General features: G+C 41.5%; 1 protein-coding gene across 1 annotated transcript in view; it reads left to right on the top strand.

Moving 5' to 3' along the window:
* The window catches only part of FAT4 (FAT atypical cadherin 4), a 125,400-nt gene that overhangs the window by 6,138 nt on the left and 100,575 nt on the right, over positions 1–18,687 (top strand). The gene's annotated exons all lie outside the window — the stretch shown is intronic.

The following is an 18,687-nucleotide window of genomic DNA, read 5'->3' on the forward strand; positions in this document are numbered from 1 at the left end:
ACAGCTGTGGATTTTTTTCTCTTCATAGCTGCTTTTGTTGTTTCTCCTGCAGGTTAAGTATGATCTGTGTGCGATGTTTCTCTCCCATACTGGCAGGGACAGATCCTCTCTGAAGTGATTGTCAGAGATTTTGAGCACTGGTACATCTCAGAGATGTGATCCCATCCTGCTGTGTGTGCAGTGTGCTGCTGATGGTCATGTTTTGACCAACAGTAGAGTATTGGAAAAAGATCTGTTTTAGTAGTGCTGCTGGTTTAAGTAATTCATGCTGTTTTTATGAGAATATTCCTGTTGTGCAGGGCTCTGTAACCCTGCAATTTGTAAAAGATACACCTTTATAATATTTTCCTTACTATTGTGTCCTATTTTGTCCTGATGGACAGTTGTTTTGAGGGTCAGGCCTTTGCCATTGGGCATTTGGATCATGACCCTTCAGCTCTGAGTTTGAGCAAAGAGTTTCTTGGCTGGGGAAGGACTCACAGGAGACCCGACCCTATGGGTGCAATATTCTTACATGTTGTAAAAGCATTTAACATGAGTATTTGCTGAGCAGGGAAGAGAGCAACCATTGAAACTTCAAGCAGCTTTTACATTGTTGAATGCAAACCACTTCTAAAATCACAAGCAAATGTTTTATTCTGTAAAGAACACTGAGAGGCATAATTGGGAGTTAGAATTTCCTATTACTGGTTGTATCTTTATAGCCTCTAAAATGTGCCTTCTCCCAAATGTAATTAGCTTACTGTGCTTCTTTATAAATGTATTATAAATTATAATCAGCTTTCAACTTTCAAAAACATAACCATATGCAGTCTTCCCTTTAACTGATGGAATTTCTCTGGAAGGCTTTTGCTGTCCAGCACAAGAACAGCTACAGTGACATTCTGTGTGCAAGCTGACTGTCAGTGGGTGCTGAATAAGCAACACAGCTTTTTTTCACATATTTATATATATTCTCTGTTTGATTTTGTTTGTTGGTTTTGGTTTTTTTTTTTTTTTTTTGTGGGGAAAAAACATGAGTATTGTGTATTTTCTTTCTCCTCTTATGAAGAGTGTTGGGTTCTGTGTCTCGGTATGGTTAAAGAAAAGGGAAAAACAGTAATAGGATATTCTTAACAATGTCTACATGATTATTCTTTATTGCCTGCCATCCTCTCTTCCCTGATGCCAGAAATCATCTTAATTGCAGCGTGGCATGTGAGTGAACCACTGCACATGGGGAGCTGCCCAGTGCTAGACGTGCTGTGTGAGATTGGCAAGGAGAGCAGTGGGACTAAGGAAGTTAATAGATCTTTTGTCTAATACAGACTGCAGCAATGGCTTTGGGTGACAGATACCTGGTGTGAAATAGAGATATTTACAGTTTTGAAACAGTGACTCAGCTTTGTCTGGCCAGCAGGCAGTATAATAGAAGAGCAGGCTTGCGTGAAACCACTTTGCCCGGGAAGTGAATTAATCCTTGTCCTTGGGAAGTGGTGTGATTTTCCCCCCCTTAAATTCTGTCACTAATTTTTTTACCTTCTAAAATAATACCAAATATATGGAAAAGTGCCCTTACTGAAGAAGAAAGTATCTTTTCAGTATTTCTCATCCATCCTTTGTGAACAGTGTCCAAGGGCAGAACTTTGCAGTGGCAGGACTGTGGGGAATCCTTGCTGATCCCAGAGCAGCTGACATGCCTTGAAACTGAACAGTTCTGTTATTTTCAGTAAAGAAACAATGAAAGTTTAGGAAACACAGGGGTTTGTTTACAATTTATGGTTTATTTTTCCATCACTAGCTTTTAATCTTGTGTATGTTTCCATGTTTGTTGTTACTATATGGAAAGAAAAGTGGTGGTGGTGATGGGGTGTGTGTCAGAAAAGTGCAAGTAGTGAGGTGTAAAGCTTTCTGCAAATACCAAATATTTGAGATTCTAAAGAAAACTCAAGTGCTTCTTTCAGTGGATTTTACAGCTAGATGGTGTAATTTTGGATGGTAGTTATTGAATCTGAAAGCTTGTTTTTTAATTTTACTTTGGATTTTTATCCTATTTATAATCTACAGTGACAGACCAGATGATTTGACGTTGTGTGAATGTGTTTGGTGGTCAGTCTCAGCTTTTCCCCCTGTTGTATTTATCGTTAGGTTAATACAATCATCACTCTTTATCTCAGGTAAAAAGAGTAATGTAGGTGTCCTAAAGGGGGTACCTTCAGTTTGCCATTCTGTACCTTTTTCAATGTTTCTGCTGGGGAAAAAAAACCCTCAGCAACTGCTAAACTCCTTTCTCTTGGCTTTCTGACATAAATCCTCTTTTAACCTTTTGGGCGGGGCTGAGGGTTTCACCACCATGATTTTATATTTAATATAGAATGGCTAATGCCTACTGGCATCACTTGCACACCTCCTGACTCCCCTCAGCCCTGCCTCCCCAAACAAGATCTGCATGCTGTGGGATATTTTGGGTGGCCCTGTGTTGTACCCTGCTTTGTGTCTGGCAGCAATAATAGGAACCCAGGGGCAATACCTCATCTTCTGTGCTGTGTAACCAGGGATTAAGAGGAATTAGACAGGATCTCCAGTTTGTGTGTTTAACCCTTCAGTGGGTGGCTTCCTTGAAGGGAGCTGTGTATATAATTTATAGTGGTTTATGTGTCAACTGTGCCAGTTGAGAGGGGGTAACACTTAGGGAGGTGAACTCCTCAACATCTTTCATACACTTTAAAGAGCTTCATAGCTCCCAAGGAAGGGAGGGGAAGGGTGTAAAGGAGCAAGGTGTGTATAAACTTCAAGTGAAAGATTTTGTGGTGGTATTGATTTGAAAATGGAAATACATGGAGGGGCAGGTCAGCGGTCTTGTTAGTGCTTTTTACTTGGGAATGTTAATATCCTCTCAGAAGAGGGGGATTGTCTTTGTTTGCAGGCAGGGTGAAATGAGACTCTGGGTTTTATTTTTGTAGCTTCATCTTGTGAGTGCTTCATGATTGCTGTAGGCACACAGTTTGTGGTGAGTGGGGTGGGGCTGTGGCTGAGCCTCATCCCCAATGGGCTACAGGTGTGCAGGACAGGTGAGCAGCATTGAAGGTAAGGAGTGCCCAGGGCACTGACCAACCACCCAAGGGAGCAGAGGGCACACAGGTGCAGGGCATCGACAGGAGGGGATAAAAGGCTGGGATAAGGACAAGAAGGGCAGATGTCTGCAGCCTTCTGGAGTGGTGTGGTATTACTCTGGGTGGGCTGAAGCCTTCTGGAATATATGGTGACACTCTGTGTGTTGTGGCTGTCTCAGCTGTGACAGATTGGCACTGTTGGGAATCTTGGACTTCCAAGCTGGGGAAGTGCTTCTTCCTTAATCAGGAAAGATGTGGGGATTTCAGACAATGCTTGGTAAAGATCTTGATGTTAATGAAGAAAGGCAGAGTGAATGGCCCTGGCCTCCTGGAAAGACAATCACAGGAACTGCAGCCATTGCCATAAACCTAGGATTGCACGGTGTAAGGAGCTGATGTGGAGATTTTTGTCTCAGCCCAGGTTGAGCTAGCTCTCTGTCACTCCTCCATCCTTTCTGGTGGGTTCTGCCTCAGGGGTGTGGTGTCACTCACCACCCCACTGGGAGAGCAAGAGGGGTGGCCTGGTGGGTCCAGACACTGAAGGTGCTGCTTCTCCAGCCAAGCTGGCTAATGCAGGGCTTCAAATTTAGTAAGGGAATTAGAAACCCACTTCAGAGAAGTCTTATCTGGCCTGTCTCATATTTACCAGCACAAATAAGAACAATGGGGTTCTCCTTGTATTCATGCTATTTATAAATTGCTTCATTCTTTAATGATACATGGCCCATCAATTGTTGCCTGAAAAAGGAAACTGCTTATGAAATGTTGGAGTAAACAATGAAAATCTAATCCCTTGTCCCAGCTCCAAAGACACTTTTTTTTTTCTTCCTAAAGCTGATATTGCTGGTTCTAAGAAACGTGCAGTTAATTAATTTAAGTTGCTGCTGTCATTTGCATGATCCGAAAAAGGATCTCCAAGCTGTCCTTGAACTAGAGTGGGAGATGAATGTTCCTTATGTGGAAAGTTTCTCAAAACCAATTAGTGTGTTTTGGTTCAAAGTTGGCCCTTTTTTCATCCTCTCTAATTTCTTTAATGAGTCTGCCTTGCTACATGTTCTTAATATCTAGAATTTTTCATTTCTTTGCTATTTTAGCAGCCTTTGAGCATTTTTGCATGTGAGGTCACCTAATAATTTTTATGTTAAAAATCACTCGACTTCTAAAAACAACATTCTTTATTACGGAAAATATTATTTTTCATGTGTCTCTAGTGCAAACACTAGAAATAATAGCCAAAAAACCAGGGCAAAATTTTCATGTGCTTATTTTTGCTAAGTGTTAAATTCTTCATACAAATCTCCAAATGGTTCTTGGGTCCTATAGATGTTAATAAGTGAGTCCTTTTCCACGTAAAATGATATCCCCAGGGCTGAGGGAGTGCAGTGTTCTTTCCATGTGTTAGGTGGAGCAAGGAGTGGCTGCCCATTTGCTCCAGGAGTTGGTCACCAAAGCCTGCTTTGCCCTCTTGGTATCCCCAGCTCTCACCTGTATCTTTACTGGGGCAAGACTGTGTTGGTGGTGGTGTCTGAGATCTTTGCTGTTTGTCCTGTTTCTTGTGCAGTTTTTCTGAGGCTGTACCTCACCCAAGGATGCTCATTCCCTTTGGACTGGCTGAAGCATCCACCTTCTGAGTCTTTCCAAGTTTGAATTGCCACTTCCCACCCCTCCAGGAGCAAGGTGTCCATTTAATTTATATCAAAGCAAGCCCTTGGCATGACATAGTTCTGCTGGTGCAGTTTGTTTTAACTGTGTCTAGACTAGGGAGCAGCACTGCTGTTAACTCAGTTTGCTTTCTTACTCTGTGCAGCACCTTGTGTGGAGACAAGCCCTAGCACACTCATGTCCCAGTCAAAAAAAGGAATTTATGGGGACTAAAACTGAAGCGAAACAAAGAGTTTTCCTCACGTGTTCTCCAAGTCTGGAAAATCAATGCTAGATCAGAATGGTGCATCAGTGCCATACTGATTTGTTTCAGTGAATTTATAGCCTGGCTGGGCTTTGCCAAGAATAATAGCAGATACCTTAGAGAAACTGTGTCTTTGTTTTACTGCGACGTTTCTCTCTACTCTCATAAATCTTAGTTTTAATTAGACCCTCAGTCTAGACTGTCAGGCAGGTTTGTTTTTACAGTGCTCTATTTTTGTTTACTTCCTCGCAGGGAAAACATTCCAAAAGGACAGTAGAACAGATGGAAACTGATAGCCATGATCACACTGTAAAAATACATCAAGCTGCATTAGTTAATGCAGAAGAATTTCAAAGGGCCTGTTATGAAGTGGTAATTTATGTGCCAGCAGCTATGCAGAAAGTAATGGAAACAAGAGTTTGCCTCAGCATTTCGTGTCTGTAGCCATCACACGTGCATGATGATGGTAGGTAGGCTGTGGCTTGTGTTGACACAGTCCATGTAAGTGATCTTGTTCCTAAATAAGGGTGCAAGGGTTCTGCTGCAGTTAATGCAGCCATCCAGAGCTACAGACAGAAAGGCATTCAGCAGCTCTGAGGCTCAGACAGGTGGAAGGAGCTTTGGGGGCTCCTTTTGGAGAAGAGCATCTTGTTGCAGATGCTCTTCTACCTTCCTGTCCTCTTCACTCTGTCCCAAAGGTGGCATCATCCCATGGCCAATTCTGGGTTCCCTGCAGTGGCCATGTGAGGATGATATGACTGCTAGGAGCCCTGTGAAGCTGATTTGGATCCTCTCATAGAGCTGAAACATGTAGACAGGGTTTTTCTCCCAGATGTGTAAGTGAAATGAATGGGAATAGGTTTGTGATGTGCCATATATTGAGCCTGGTAAATAGTCCCCCTCCAGCTCTCTTGTAGACCCTTTAGGTGCTCTGAAGTTTTCCTGGATTCTTCTCCAGGCTGAACAACCCCAGCTCTGTCAGTCTGTCCTGACAGATGAGGTGCTCCAGCCCTCATGTCATCTCCTTCTTATTAAATTGCTTATGAATGGCACTGATAAAACTGATGAGCTGGAGCCTCTGTGTTTTACAAGTTTCTTCTGACTCCTTTCCAGGCCCTTAGTTGGATCTCTCTTTTATGGGGCATCTTATGAGTACAGAGCGTGACTGTCTCTGTTGCTGATGGGAACCAAGAGGGGATTTATGAGCTGGGTTAGGACAGCAGCTGCTTTTGGAGGCCTCCATCACCAGATGGAGCCTCACAACTCATTCCTGGGCTCTCTCCTGGAGAGCAGAGCCGGACCTGCAGCACCCATGTGCGTGTCCTGCCTTTGGGAGCAGGCTCTGCCATCCTGCCAGGGGCTGCTCTGCCAGGGGCTGGGTCATAACTCTGCTCTGATACTGCTGCTGCTGCAAGTTTATCATCCCCTACTGAAGCAAAGATTAACAAAAGACAACTTTCAACCCAATGAGTTATGCTAATGAGTGCTTGTTTTGTTTATAAAATCGCTGTAAATTTTTTCCTCAAGGATTTCTTTGGAGATATTTGTTTGAATTTTAATGCTTTTTGAAGCCTTTTCAAGATTTTGTTTTGGTCTAGAATATAAATGAGAAGAACATTAATGTAAGGTTTTAAACAAGTGCTCCATACCTAGTCCACTTTGGGTTTTAAGGCAAACATGTTAGTTTTGGTCCCTGCAGTATAATCCAGGAGAAGACTATTAGTTCTAAGAACTAATGATATTTCACTTACCCAGATGTGCAGTCCTCTTTCTAGGCTATGAACAGAATTTATATCCTACTTGTACCAAATTAATTTAAGTAGCATCCAGCACTGAATTACACAGAGCTATGCTAATTGGCTTTCAAAACAAGAATTTGATCTGCAGCATCCTGAAGCATTTGAGGAGAGGAAAAAAAAAATCCAAGTTCTCATCACAGGGCATGTATGTCTATTAAGAAAAGAAAAAAACTACTTGAAGCTGGAGGGGTGTGTTTGCCATGGGCACTGTGCATGGGGAAATAAGTGATTCTATTTCCCTCTGAGTGTACTAGGGGATAAATTGTTCCTTGGAGAGAGCTGAGCTGGTGCTTTCCATGTCAACTCCTTTCTGGATCATTTTTGATAAATTAAGAGAATTCTCCTGAAATAGTTCAGAGGAATAAATAAGATGCCAGAGCTGTGCTGCACATCTGTAGTATATGTGTTTAAAGCTTGAATTTTCCATAGGGGTTTTCTTCTATAATATTACACTTCAGGGTTCCTGGTGTTTTCCCTATTTTCTTTCCTTATTCTTTTCAATATAACATTTCTTTTTAATCTATCAAAGTGTCATGCTCCCTGAAATATTGAAGACATGTTGCTGTTACAAGGCTGTTTAGAAACAGAAGGCAAACTCAGTAGTTGGTTGTACTCTTAATCTTTTGAGACTTGCATTTCTGAGTGTATTTAAATTGCTTTTTTTTTTCCTGAGCATGATTCTGGTCCCTTTGAAAGTTGCCTTATGTTTTTATGCCTGCTTGCTTTGAGGAAAGAATTTGAGCCTTTAGGATTTCAGTGAACACATTAATGAAAATCCAGCTTTTTAACCTCAGTAGGGTCATGTCAGATTGTCTGGAAACTGATTTATGGCAGTGGTGATTTTCTTACCACTGTGTTCTTTCTTTAGCAGTGCTCTTAGCTCCTGCACTTTAAACTTTTGAGGAATTAGCCTGTTTTATTTTATTTTTACCTGTACATTTCTAAGCTCCAGATAATTCCTATGGTCAGCACTGAAAGTTGTGTGGGTTTTTTGGGCCAGGCTCCCAAGTGGGGCTGCAGTTCCTCAGAGCAAGGTTAAGTGTTTGTGTTGAGATTGTAATTAATTAAACATAAGCACCAATACCTTGTTATGTCAAGTCCTGGAATTAAAAAACTCAGAGCATTGCCTGAGCTGCACCAGCAGAGAGGGGAGGAAGAGGGAGGGGACTTTTTCTTGCAGGGCAGGATGATATGGGGTAGGAGCAATGCCTGCCAAAGTGCTTGGATCAGACTAAAGGAACACAGATGGCTGAGGCTGATAAAGGTGTCTCTTATTGTGTTGGTCTGGTTTTGTGGTTTTTTTTTCTTTTCTTTCTCCTCAGCACTGTTTTGAGTTTGTGTGAGGGACTGGGTAAGAGAGGGGAGGAAGACAACTGCATTGTATGATGTGTTTATTTTGATACATTTTACAGCCTAGGAAAGGAGTTGTGTAAATTCAATACTCCTCAGTGGGACGCCAGAGGCTGGAGCTAAGCCCTCCTTTTAGGTTTCTGTAACAAATGAACAATAATGGATCTTCAGGGATTTATGTCATGCTGTCCAACCTTCAGTTCTTATCTGCTAATAGAAAAATCCCCATCCAGTGCCTAAAGTAGCTCCTAAAAATTGGACTGAGAAGCCTTGCAAGCACGTGGCTGCCTCTGCTCATAACCAGCTCTCCTCTTACGTGGTCCCTTCGTGTCTCCTGGACCCCCAGGTGATTTATCACTGATTATTTATTTACTGCCATGCTTTATGGTATCTGTGTGCAAACACTGGGTGCATGTGTGTATATAAAATACCCATGTACAAATAAATGTCCTGACCTCCAAGAAGGTGGTGCCCAGCTCTGCCTGGTAGAAGCCAGGCCACCGCAGGACAGGAATGTGTTAAGGAATAACAAATCCCACAAACTCTAAATCTGGGCAAAGCCTAGTTCTTCTTAGCATTTGGTATTTATTGTTCTAGAAATTAACTGGTCACTGCTATGTGGAAGTGTCATGCCTGAACTTTAAAGCTGCTTGAATGCCTGATGTGGTGGCTGTTCCAAGTCTGTCAGAGCTGTTCCACCCATGAGCAACACCATCCATCAGGGCAAGGCTGAGGAGAAGGGAGTAGAAGCAAGGTCTTTTTTCCCCTCCATCTATTTAAAGCAAAAACTTTAGAGAGGCAATTTTCATTCTAGAGGGCTCTAAGATTCCTGTCTTGTGAATGATGGTGGCAGTGTAGCTGGAAATCTGCAAGGTGTTCTTCCCAGTGAGCATGGAAGAAAAATGGCACATGAGACTTCACACCAGGGCAAATAAATTTAATTTTGGATATCTTTTTTTTCAATTTGCAGTCATTAAGTTGAAATATCACAGTTTTTTTTTCACAGAAACCAAGATATTAAAAACCTAATTGCATAGTCCTGCTCCAAATGGTGTAACTAAGCTTCATCCAAATCAGGGCTACTTTGCTCTGTTGTCTTCTGGGTATTCTTTTTGTCCTTCCTTGATCATCCCACATGGGTCTGTTTTTAAAACACACATGGAAATACAATTTAAAACAGTAAAGGTGCTCAAAAGTGATGGAGACAATCTTTCCCTCTGAGATATAGTGCCATAAAAATGAATGTGCTTTTCTGATGCCATGAGGTCTCACATGTGCAAACAGTCTCTTCTGAAAATATACCCTAATATTATGATTATTAATTGTGGCTACCACTATACAAATAGAAAAATAAATGCAGTCCAGCTACATTCCCTTTTCTTAAAAAAGAAAAAAAAACCCTTTGTGAAAGTAACAAAATGCTACTTTTTTTTTCCCCTGTGAAAATATAACATTGTTATTACAGCTTTGGCTCTCTAATGGATGTATGAAAGAAATTATTACTAAACAGTGGACTGGCTTTCCTTTGAGTTATGCTAATTTTCCTTCACTGTAACTCTCTTTTATTTAGTTAAATTGCTCTTAATTTAGATTATAATAACCAAACAGAAAATAAGGCCCCGAGTACAGGAGAAGGACCTTCTATTTGTGGAAATTAAAATCTGTATTGAAAGTGACACGGGGTAAACACTAAACATCTAACAAAAAGCTTGGCCCTTGCCAAGGCAGTAAGGAAATCAAGACATTCTGCAGTCTATGGTTAGGCACTTTCCATGGCTGGAACTCTGTAAAAAGCAATGGAAGGCAATGGTGGCAACACAGGGAAAAGAAATGGGGATAAACTTTGCTGTGAACTGCAGGGCAGCTTGATGGGGAAGAGTTTTGTGGGAGCCTGGGTTGAGAAGTCAAACTCCAGAATGCAGTTTGAAAACAAACACTCTGCTCCCCTCTCATATAATTAGAAATAATTGAGTATTAATTTAGAGGCTTTCTGTGGTGGCATAGTTCTAAAAAGTCAAAAATTGGCTGTTTTGTCTGACTTTTGTAGGGACTTGATGTCCACATAGGGACCTGTGTGCCTTGCTTAAAGTAAAGCAACTATATTTGGGATTTAGTTAAATTTCAGTAGTAGATCCCATAATAGATGCAGGTTTCTGTTTACACTGGGAATAGCAACCAGGAGATCCTTCTGGAATGCTTGAGAATGGGTTGGTGGTGACAGGTCTCCTTTCTGAGGCTCTAACTTCACCTGCAGATGGAAGGGTATGAAATAGACTGTGGTGAAATTCAGTGGCTCAGAAATACTTAATCATGTTTAAGTGGCAGTCTCCTGATAAGAAATTCAATTTACTAATAGTTATTAAAATTTTCATTTCAGAAAGTTATATTGGAATGAAAGAATTGTTCTTAGTGGGCTGAAATACACCTTTCACCACCACTCCAAAATCAATTTTATTATGATTACAGCAAGTAGCTGTGTGTGTATTTCTTCGTTTCTTCAGCTGTGTGTGTATTTCTTCATTTGAAAACCAGAAGGCTGGTGTTTAGAATAAAGGATTCTGAAACAGAAACAGTGCGTTAAATTTCCTTTGCAACTTCCAGAGACATTGATTAATTGGGACAGTCAGCATGGCTTGCTTTTAGAAAGAAAAAGCTTAATGATTAACTAAATTCTTTTTCTGTCCCCCCACTGAGCATATAAAACGGTTATAAAAGAATGTAGAAGAGGCACAGTTGGAGTTGTTGTTGTTGTGCACAATAAAAACACAGGCAGATATTTCACAATATACTAAATGTAGCCAGAAACATTCATTTCCATGTGATAGCTATCAAGATCTTAATATAATCATGTGTGCTCCAGGTCATTTGATGGTTTTGGGAGAGAAAAGCTGTCACACTCTGTGGATTTTAGGCTAAGTAACACCTACATTAAATGATTTAGCAACACTTCTTTTTGTGTTTGGCTCTGCTGGAGTTGCAAACCAGGGATTTGATAAATTTCTACCAATTCTAAGCCAAATGACATTGCTCTGGCTTGACATTTCTGAGTGCTTGGTGAAAAGCAACAAGGCTTGAGATGTACCCTTTGCAACATGAGATTTTTTTGTCATCTGGGCAGATGAGAACTTTGTCCTGGAAGCAGGGGAATTGTAACCTTGTCCAACACAATTGACAATGGCTATCATATTCCACTGGTAATTTCATGTTGTTGGTTACCAGCAGCAATGATTGCATCTTGCTAAAAAGTGTAATTATGTAGCTCCTGAATGAATCCTGCACAATATCCTGGCTTTTGGAGATACCAACATGTGTGGGGCACTACAATTTTGTTCTCTTCAAGAACATCAGTTATTGAACTGATTTAATATTCTCTGCTTTAAACCAGGGAGCTTGAGAGAAGTTATTTTTTGGAAAACTCTGCTCTGTTGGGGAGGAGTTGTACTTAATGTTGGCTGATATCACTTTGTAAATTGCTGAGATCTTCTCCCCTGGCTTCTCCCCTGGCTTCTCCCCTGGCTTCTCCCCTGGCTTCTCCCCTGGCTTCTCCCCTGGCTTCTCCCCTGGCTTCTCCCCTGGCTTCTCCCCCCTCCCCAGTCCTGTGAAGAAGAACAGTAGGATATAGCTGTGTGATCCACCACAGCTTTACAAGTACAAGAGTTTAAGTGATGTAGTGGCAGCCTTGAATCCATCTAACAGATGGTATGTATAGATTTAGGTGAAAGTCACACCAGGCTTTAATTTATATGTTTTGAAAGATCTATCCTCTGTTGAACTACTTTATGAATATGCCATTGGAGGCTTACACAAGTCAATGCCCATCAGCAGCTTCCAGCTCAGTGTTCTCATCTAATAAGTCCCCTAAAAGTCATTTTCCCTCTAAGATATTGAGCTCAGCCAGTGGTGATTTTCCAATTGTCAGCTTGTGCATGCTTAAGCATTTGAAATTCCTTTCTATCATGACAGAGGATGGCATTAGGTCTCTTAAGAGTGTGTGAAAATCTCGTCAGAAAGATTTACAGCTTCAATCCCAGCCTAACATATACTTCTGAGGGATTGTTTGTGTTACAGGCTGATAGGTTTTGTCTGGCTCCCCTGGATTTTGAAAACATTGGTGGGATGGTGACACGCTGATGGGATGGTCTGGTAGTCTCTTGTCTTGAGGATTTACTGTCTTTTGAGGAATGTAAATTCTGCTCCAGGCTGGTTTGCATTAATTTTTAATGATGACAGTGGCTCTATTTTCTGAAAATGGCCTGCACTGGACATTGGTATAAAAACATTCAACAGGTTTGGGGCATCTGCACAGTCTCCTGGGACTTGGCTCTTTCTTGTGTGGCTCTTTGGGGTGGGAAGGGATTCCTCTGTAAGGCTGGACCTTGCCCTCAAGGGAAGGGCCACCATACTGTGTATATATCTTTGACATAACTGGAGCCACAGAATAGCCCATTTTCTTTAGGACTTTCTCTATACCGAGCCTCCATCTATTCTGGTTTTGTCTATAAAATTCTGTTCTCTGTCCTTATATCTTTTTTCACAGTTGCACTTCACATTTCTCTTTAATCAACCCAAAATTCAGGTTTTAAATTAATTAAAACCCGAAACTTGTTGCTTTAATTTTTAACATAACTTCTGTTAGCAGCTATTCTTTTGAAGCCAGAAGCGCTGCAGTGGTTGGGTTTTACCAGTGCCTTGCAACAAAGCTGCCAAAAAATAAGAAAGCTACCTAAGATTATTTAGTGGTGCAACAGCTCTCTCTCATCCTGGGAGGATAATGGATTCCAGGAATGAGTGGAATGAAGGAATGTAGCTGCATCCCAGGGCTCCAGGACAAATCAGGGTTGTCCACAGCCCCAGTGGTTGTTGAGGATGAGCACTTGGCTGACTGCAAATGGATTTTCTCCAGGCATGGAGGTTGAGAGCTCTGGCAGCAGAGCAGATGAACACCCTTGTGTTGTGTACATGTCCTCTTGCAGAGTGTAGAGACCCTCCAGTGGGAGAGCTGGGGAGATGAGGTCAGGGCAAGGAAATGGGATGTGTCACCTTCCCCAGGGAAAGAGATGCAGCCTCTGATCCATTTAAATACCTTTACTGTAGAAGACAGGTGCTGTTCTTTTTTTCTTGAAATTCTAGTCTAGTTTTCTCTGTCATTGGTGGCACCCAAGGGACTTACTCCACTGTTAATTTCCAAATGTTAATTATCTATGTTTGTGTGTGTTTGAGTGAGTAATCATTTGTATTTATTGTTTTTGTTTAACACTTCTTCCTGCTCTGTTATTGGCAGCGGTATTTGATTTATTTCTGTGATTAATTCTTGCCCCTTTGAAATCCACAGAGCCTTTAAAAAAAGAAGAAAGAAATCCTAACAATAATAGTAGCATTCAAACTCCTTTATCTTCATTTTGTTCCAGTGCAGTGGTGGATATTCCAGATTCTCCATGGTAATAGCGAAGTATTTCAGAAGCAAATACCTTGCCAGATCTTTGCATTTTCACTACAATTCTTGCTAAGCAGAAAGAGTACTTTATCAGCCATAGGCTTTGTAACACCAGAACATGGACATTTCAAGCTGATGCAAATGAGAATTCTCTTTTCATTGTGAGCTTGCTGCCGAAGCAGTGCAAGTTTTTTAAGAAGCAGGGTTCTTTTCTTAGAAAAACTCGCCTGGCATCTCTTTGGTAAGCGAGCGGCGCGGGGCATCCCTGCGGTTCCTTCCAGGCGGAGCAGAAAGGTCTCTCCTTCCCTGGGCTGCCTCTGTTCCCCAGGGATTATGTGCTTTAGCTGTTCTCCCTTTGTGTGCTGCATTCAGGGCTCTGCTGCTGGGGCTGCACTGGCCACTGTGGGACTGTCCTGCTGACACGGAAAGAGCAAAGGCAAAAAAAAGAGCTGAGCGTTTCTCTGCTGCAAAGACAAGTAATTAACCGAGGATTTTTATGGGTTTGAATCGTGGAATGCTTTGGGGACAAGGGACCCTAAAGATCATCTGGCTCAACTCCCACAGGGACACTTCCTGCTAGACCAGGGTGCTCAGAGCCCTCCCCCATTCAACCAAATCAGTCCAGGGTTTATTTTTTTCTTGGACATGTGCTGGTCTCAGGTAGACATCTGTAGGATTCAGGGTGTCCCTGATGAAGGGGAGAGAATGATGAGAGGCATCTGTCCCCATCTTATCAGAAGGCTGATTGATTACTTTATTGTGCTATATTATTCTGTATTACATTACATCTGGACTGAATCTGCCAAGCACTCAGCTCTGCACACCTGCACTCCTCTCATGACTCTCACCCACACACACACACACACTTGGCCCTGACAGGCCAAGGAAACAAAACTCCATCACTTTGGCTAAACAATATTGCATTCTATTTTTGCACAAACACAGGCACAGCAAATGATAAGTAATATGTTTTCTTTCCCTGAGGTTCAGAGGATGTGAAACCCAGAAATATTCTTGGGAAGAGTTGTGCCTGCCTTTTCTCTCTGAAGAGAAATTGGGGCTGCAGACATCTCCCACCTTTGGTGTCACATCTGGCCTCCACTGCAAGCAGAGAAATCATCTGTTGCTCCTGGAAGTTCTGCCTGATCTTCCAGTGGCACGAATAAGGGTTTGTTCCTCCACTGTAAATCTTCCAAAATCAAGGGTTTGGAACTGCAGAGCTTCTCTTCATTAATCAAAGGCACATTCGAGTTGCAATAACAAGTACATTGTTTTTCCTGTGATAATGTTGTGTTTTTATTGTTTCATTCCTGTCATTTATTCCCATAACAGACATTCTACTTTGGTCTGAATTTAGAATTAGCACTTGTATCATTAAACTGGTGTAATATCTGTTTATTTTACTTTGAGACTTTATGAGATAAACGCTACCCTTTCAGAGCAAATAGTTATGTATTTATTTATTTTCATCTAGGCTTTTTATACTAAAAACAGCTCTTGTTGGGTAAGGAGTAGTAATGAATGCAGCACTGTCCTTGACCAGGCTAATTACCAAATATTTTAAATTAAGTATATTCATCAAGTAAACCCATGAAAGAAGTGATCTAATAAAAAAATTATGCTTCAAGAGCTTTCATCTCCAGTGAGATTACTTGCATGAGTCAGTTGAAAAACATTCACCTTTGTTCACTGACATTTAAGAAGTAAGTAGCTTGGAGCTACATGTTATGTTTTGGTTATTTAACACTTGTTTAACTACCAATTGGTTTGTCTGGAATACAGAGGATTAATTCTGGAGAAGTTTTGTATGATAGCTAATTTGATATTTAAGGCTTCCTTAATTGCTAGGGTAAAGGATTACTGCTGATAATTTAGAAGAATTGCTATGCCAATAATTAGTAGTAATAAAACCACCTCAATTCCCTGGATTAATATGGCATAATATCTTATTAAAAGTTAGTGCACCTACCAAGTCTTGCCTGCAAGGCAGTGGAACTCTGTGAGACCTGGGCAGACACTGAGTCCAGCCACTCCAGTATAATGCAAGACAGAGGGCATGGAATGGTCTGCATTTGGAATAATGTATTAAGAGTCTTTTTATAAATTAAACTGCTCCTTTCACTAGGGTTTGATGGGCATTCCTGCCAGGATAAGAACATGCATGTTGGGTGGAAGAAGAAACTAAAAAACTGTGTAATGTATTTGTGAGAGCTGAACTCTTATGAGAGCATTGCATTTGGGTCTGTGATGTATGTGTGCCCCTGTGTCAGCTAAAAAAATGTGTGTAGAGGAGAAGGAATTTTACCTCTCCTTACAGGCTTCAACAAAAATTTCATGTTGGCAGATTACTTTTTGAGACATAATTGTTTTGTGGATAAACATCTCAATCCAAGTGGAGTTTGGATCAAGTGTGTGGAGGATTGTAGAAACGGGTATCATCATTATATCATCACCTTTGAAATATTTTTATGGCTGGCACTGCAGTTTGTGTTGCTGCTGTACCCCAAAAAAGATGGTGTATCTTCCTAAGGGTAGTGTGTGGATAACTCCTGAGTGTTCCTTGTGATGTGCTCCTCACAGCTTTGTGTCATAGCCCAGGGGAATTACCAGGGAAGCTGAGAAAGGCCACTGTAGGGAAGGACAAACTTCTGGTGCAGCTCCACAATGCTGGGCTCGAGTCCCAGCGCAGGCTCTGTCCCACTAAGGGGATTACTCAGTCTGTGCCATGACAGCTCACCCAAAATGTGTCAGAAATATTAGTCACCTCTTAGTTCAGATTAATGAGCTTTACACGTTTGTGTTTGGCAGGTCTGGAGTAGGTGCTGCCAGTTTTTCCCTGTAGTTTGAGAGGTAAGTCAGCCAGCAGCACACCCTGGAGGGAAGTGATCTATACCAGCACTTGAAACCCCTGCATCTGCCCTATTGCTGGGACCTGGCCCCTAAAAGCAGAGAGCCCCAGTGTCTGCTGCCCATGGCCATGTCTAAAGGAAGGTTTCTATCCATTTGACTTTGAAATGCTCCTTTTAGCTAAAGGATTGCCAAAGACTGGGACTCTGTCGGTTAAATATTGTGGTGGTTTGCTGCTCAGTCTAGCTGAAGAGCCCACATAACAAGAATATAACCTTGCTGCTGAAAAAGAGCCATCTGTGTGGGTAGTGTTTGTACTGCAATGTTTTGAAGCATAATGAAGACACTAGAATAGGCAAACTAAATGTTGACTGCCTTCTAGATGATCTTACTCAGTTCTGAAAGCTCCCTGCTTGGCTCTGAAGCATCATGTTAACTTCTAGAACTGTTCAGTCCATATTACAGGATACTTTCCTATTACTAGTGATTGTTTCTAGCAGGTGGTTCCTACACCCAAAAGATTTTTGAGCTGATGTAAAAGACAAAGCAAATACTTGAATGAGCAAAAAAGGAATGAAGATGCAGGAGTTAAGAGTCAAAAGGATGATGCCTATGAGAGGAATCCTTGCTGCATGAACCAGGGGAGCTGCTCAGAACTGCAGGGAGTTGTATTGAGAGGAGCAACAAGTTTTGGGTACACTACACCTGGTGTAGCTCTGGAGACAGAAACAAACTGGAGGTGATGCCTGTTGGATAGAAGTGATGGTGCCTTGGGTGAATAAATATTTTAAGTGAGCTGTGACTCAGGTAGCCTTCTGATTAATGACAGATGTCATGTGGATGTAACTTATTTTCAGTGTTTCTTTCAGTGTCTACCTGTGTTTTGGCACTGCTGATACGGATAAACACCCTTTCCTAATGAACCTTGTTAGGTATTTGTTCTCATCCCTGTTTCATTGCATGGGGATATTAACTTCAAAATAATTTTTCATATATTTCATTCAAGGTTTGTCTTAAACTGTCCCGAATGAAAGCAAATGCTTGGTTGTCCACATAGTATAAAGCTTTGGAGATTTTTATCTAATATGAGCCTGCTTCTAGAGACATAGTTCTGTTGTGTTGTGAGCTGCATGGGATTACTCATTTCTTAGAGGCAATCAAGTTTTTCTTACTTAACTTGCTGTTGACAAGTGGCTTTTTTTAAATGTAATGCTCTTAGAAGGTCATTTGACTTTTGAGGGTTATTCATGTTGTTAGCCCAAACACTAAAACCTTGTGTCCTTGGGTTCTGATTAGTGACACTTTAATAAAGTCATTTGAAGTTCAGTAGACTGAATTTTCCACCTTTTCTAATGTTTCTATGGTCACAGGAAAGCGACCTGTATTCAATCTTTTAAATGCAAATCTTTTGAAAGTTACTGTGCAATTTTGTGTACCAGGCTTCTTCATGGGTTACAGAAAGCCCCCCTATTTTTAAAACAGCTACAGCAGTGTCTTTTCTCTTTCTTTTCTGTATTCCTCCTCTCTTTCTTTCTAGTGATGTGACAGCAATTGACTAAACTTGGGTCTTTTGGGATAACAAAGGATAGAGAAAAATCCTAAAGGTTTTTATTGCCTCACTTGTTTTTTTGGCAGGGCCAGGACAGACGAAGGCCTTTCCACTTGATTAGATAATAAGGCTAACGTAGTCTTTGAGTGAAAAATATCTTTGCATTCTGCTCTTCTTTTTTCACCAACCCCAAAAGAAGGGGGGGTGGCGAAGGAGAAAACTATGCCTAATCAGCAACAATTAAATCTTTCATGGGGAACTCACTTTGGAGGAATTAATGCATTTTGTATTGCCTAACAACTCGAGTGAACATTTCCAACACGTGAGAACTGAGAGGAAGAAAAATTATGGCTTTTTTCTTTTTTTTACTTTTTTTTTTTTTGTTTGGTTCTTAAGGACCAGGGAAGGGCAGGGCATTGACTTTTGATTTTCATGGGAAGGTTGACTCCGGAGCGCTCGCATATCCAGGAGCGGAGCGAGGGGGTATTGACAGCTGGGCTTTGGGGAGGGGGGCTGAGGGAGCAGGGATGGCTTGGTGGGGAAAAACAAGGGAAGATGGAAAACAAAGCCCAGAGAGAGGGAACAGTAGCTGCAGTGTCCCAGGCTGAGGGGCCGCTGCTCCTTGGTGCTGGATTTGTGTTGTGCTTGGACTCGCTGAGCTGTGGTGGGGAACTATCAGTATAATGAAAGGGGCTGCCCTTAAGTGAGGA

The sequence above is a fragment of the Serinus canaria genome, chromosome 4, assembly GCF_022539315.1.
Source record: "Serinus canaria isolate serCan28SL12 chromosome 4, serCan2020, whole genome shotgun sequence".
NCBI lineage: Eukaryota > Metazoa > Chordata > Aves > Passeriformes > Fringillidae > Serinus > Serinus canaria.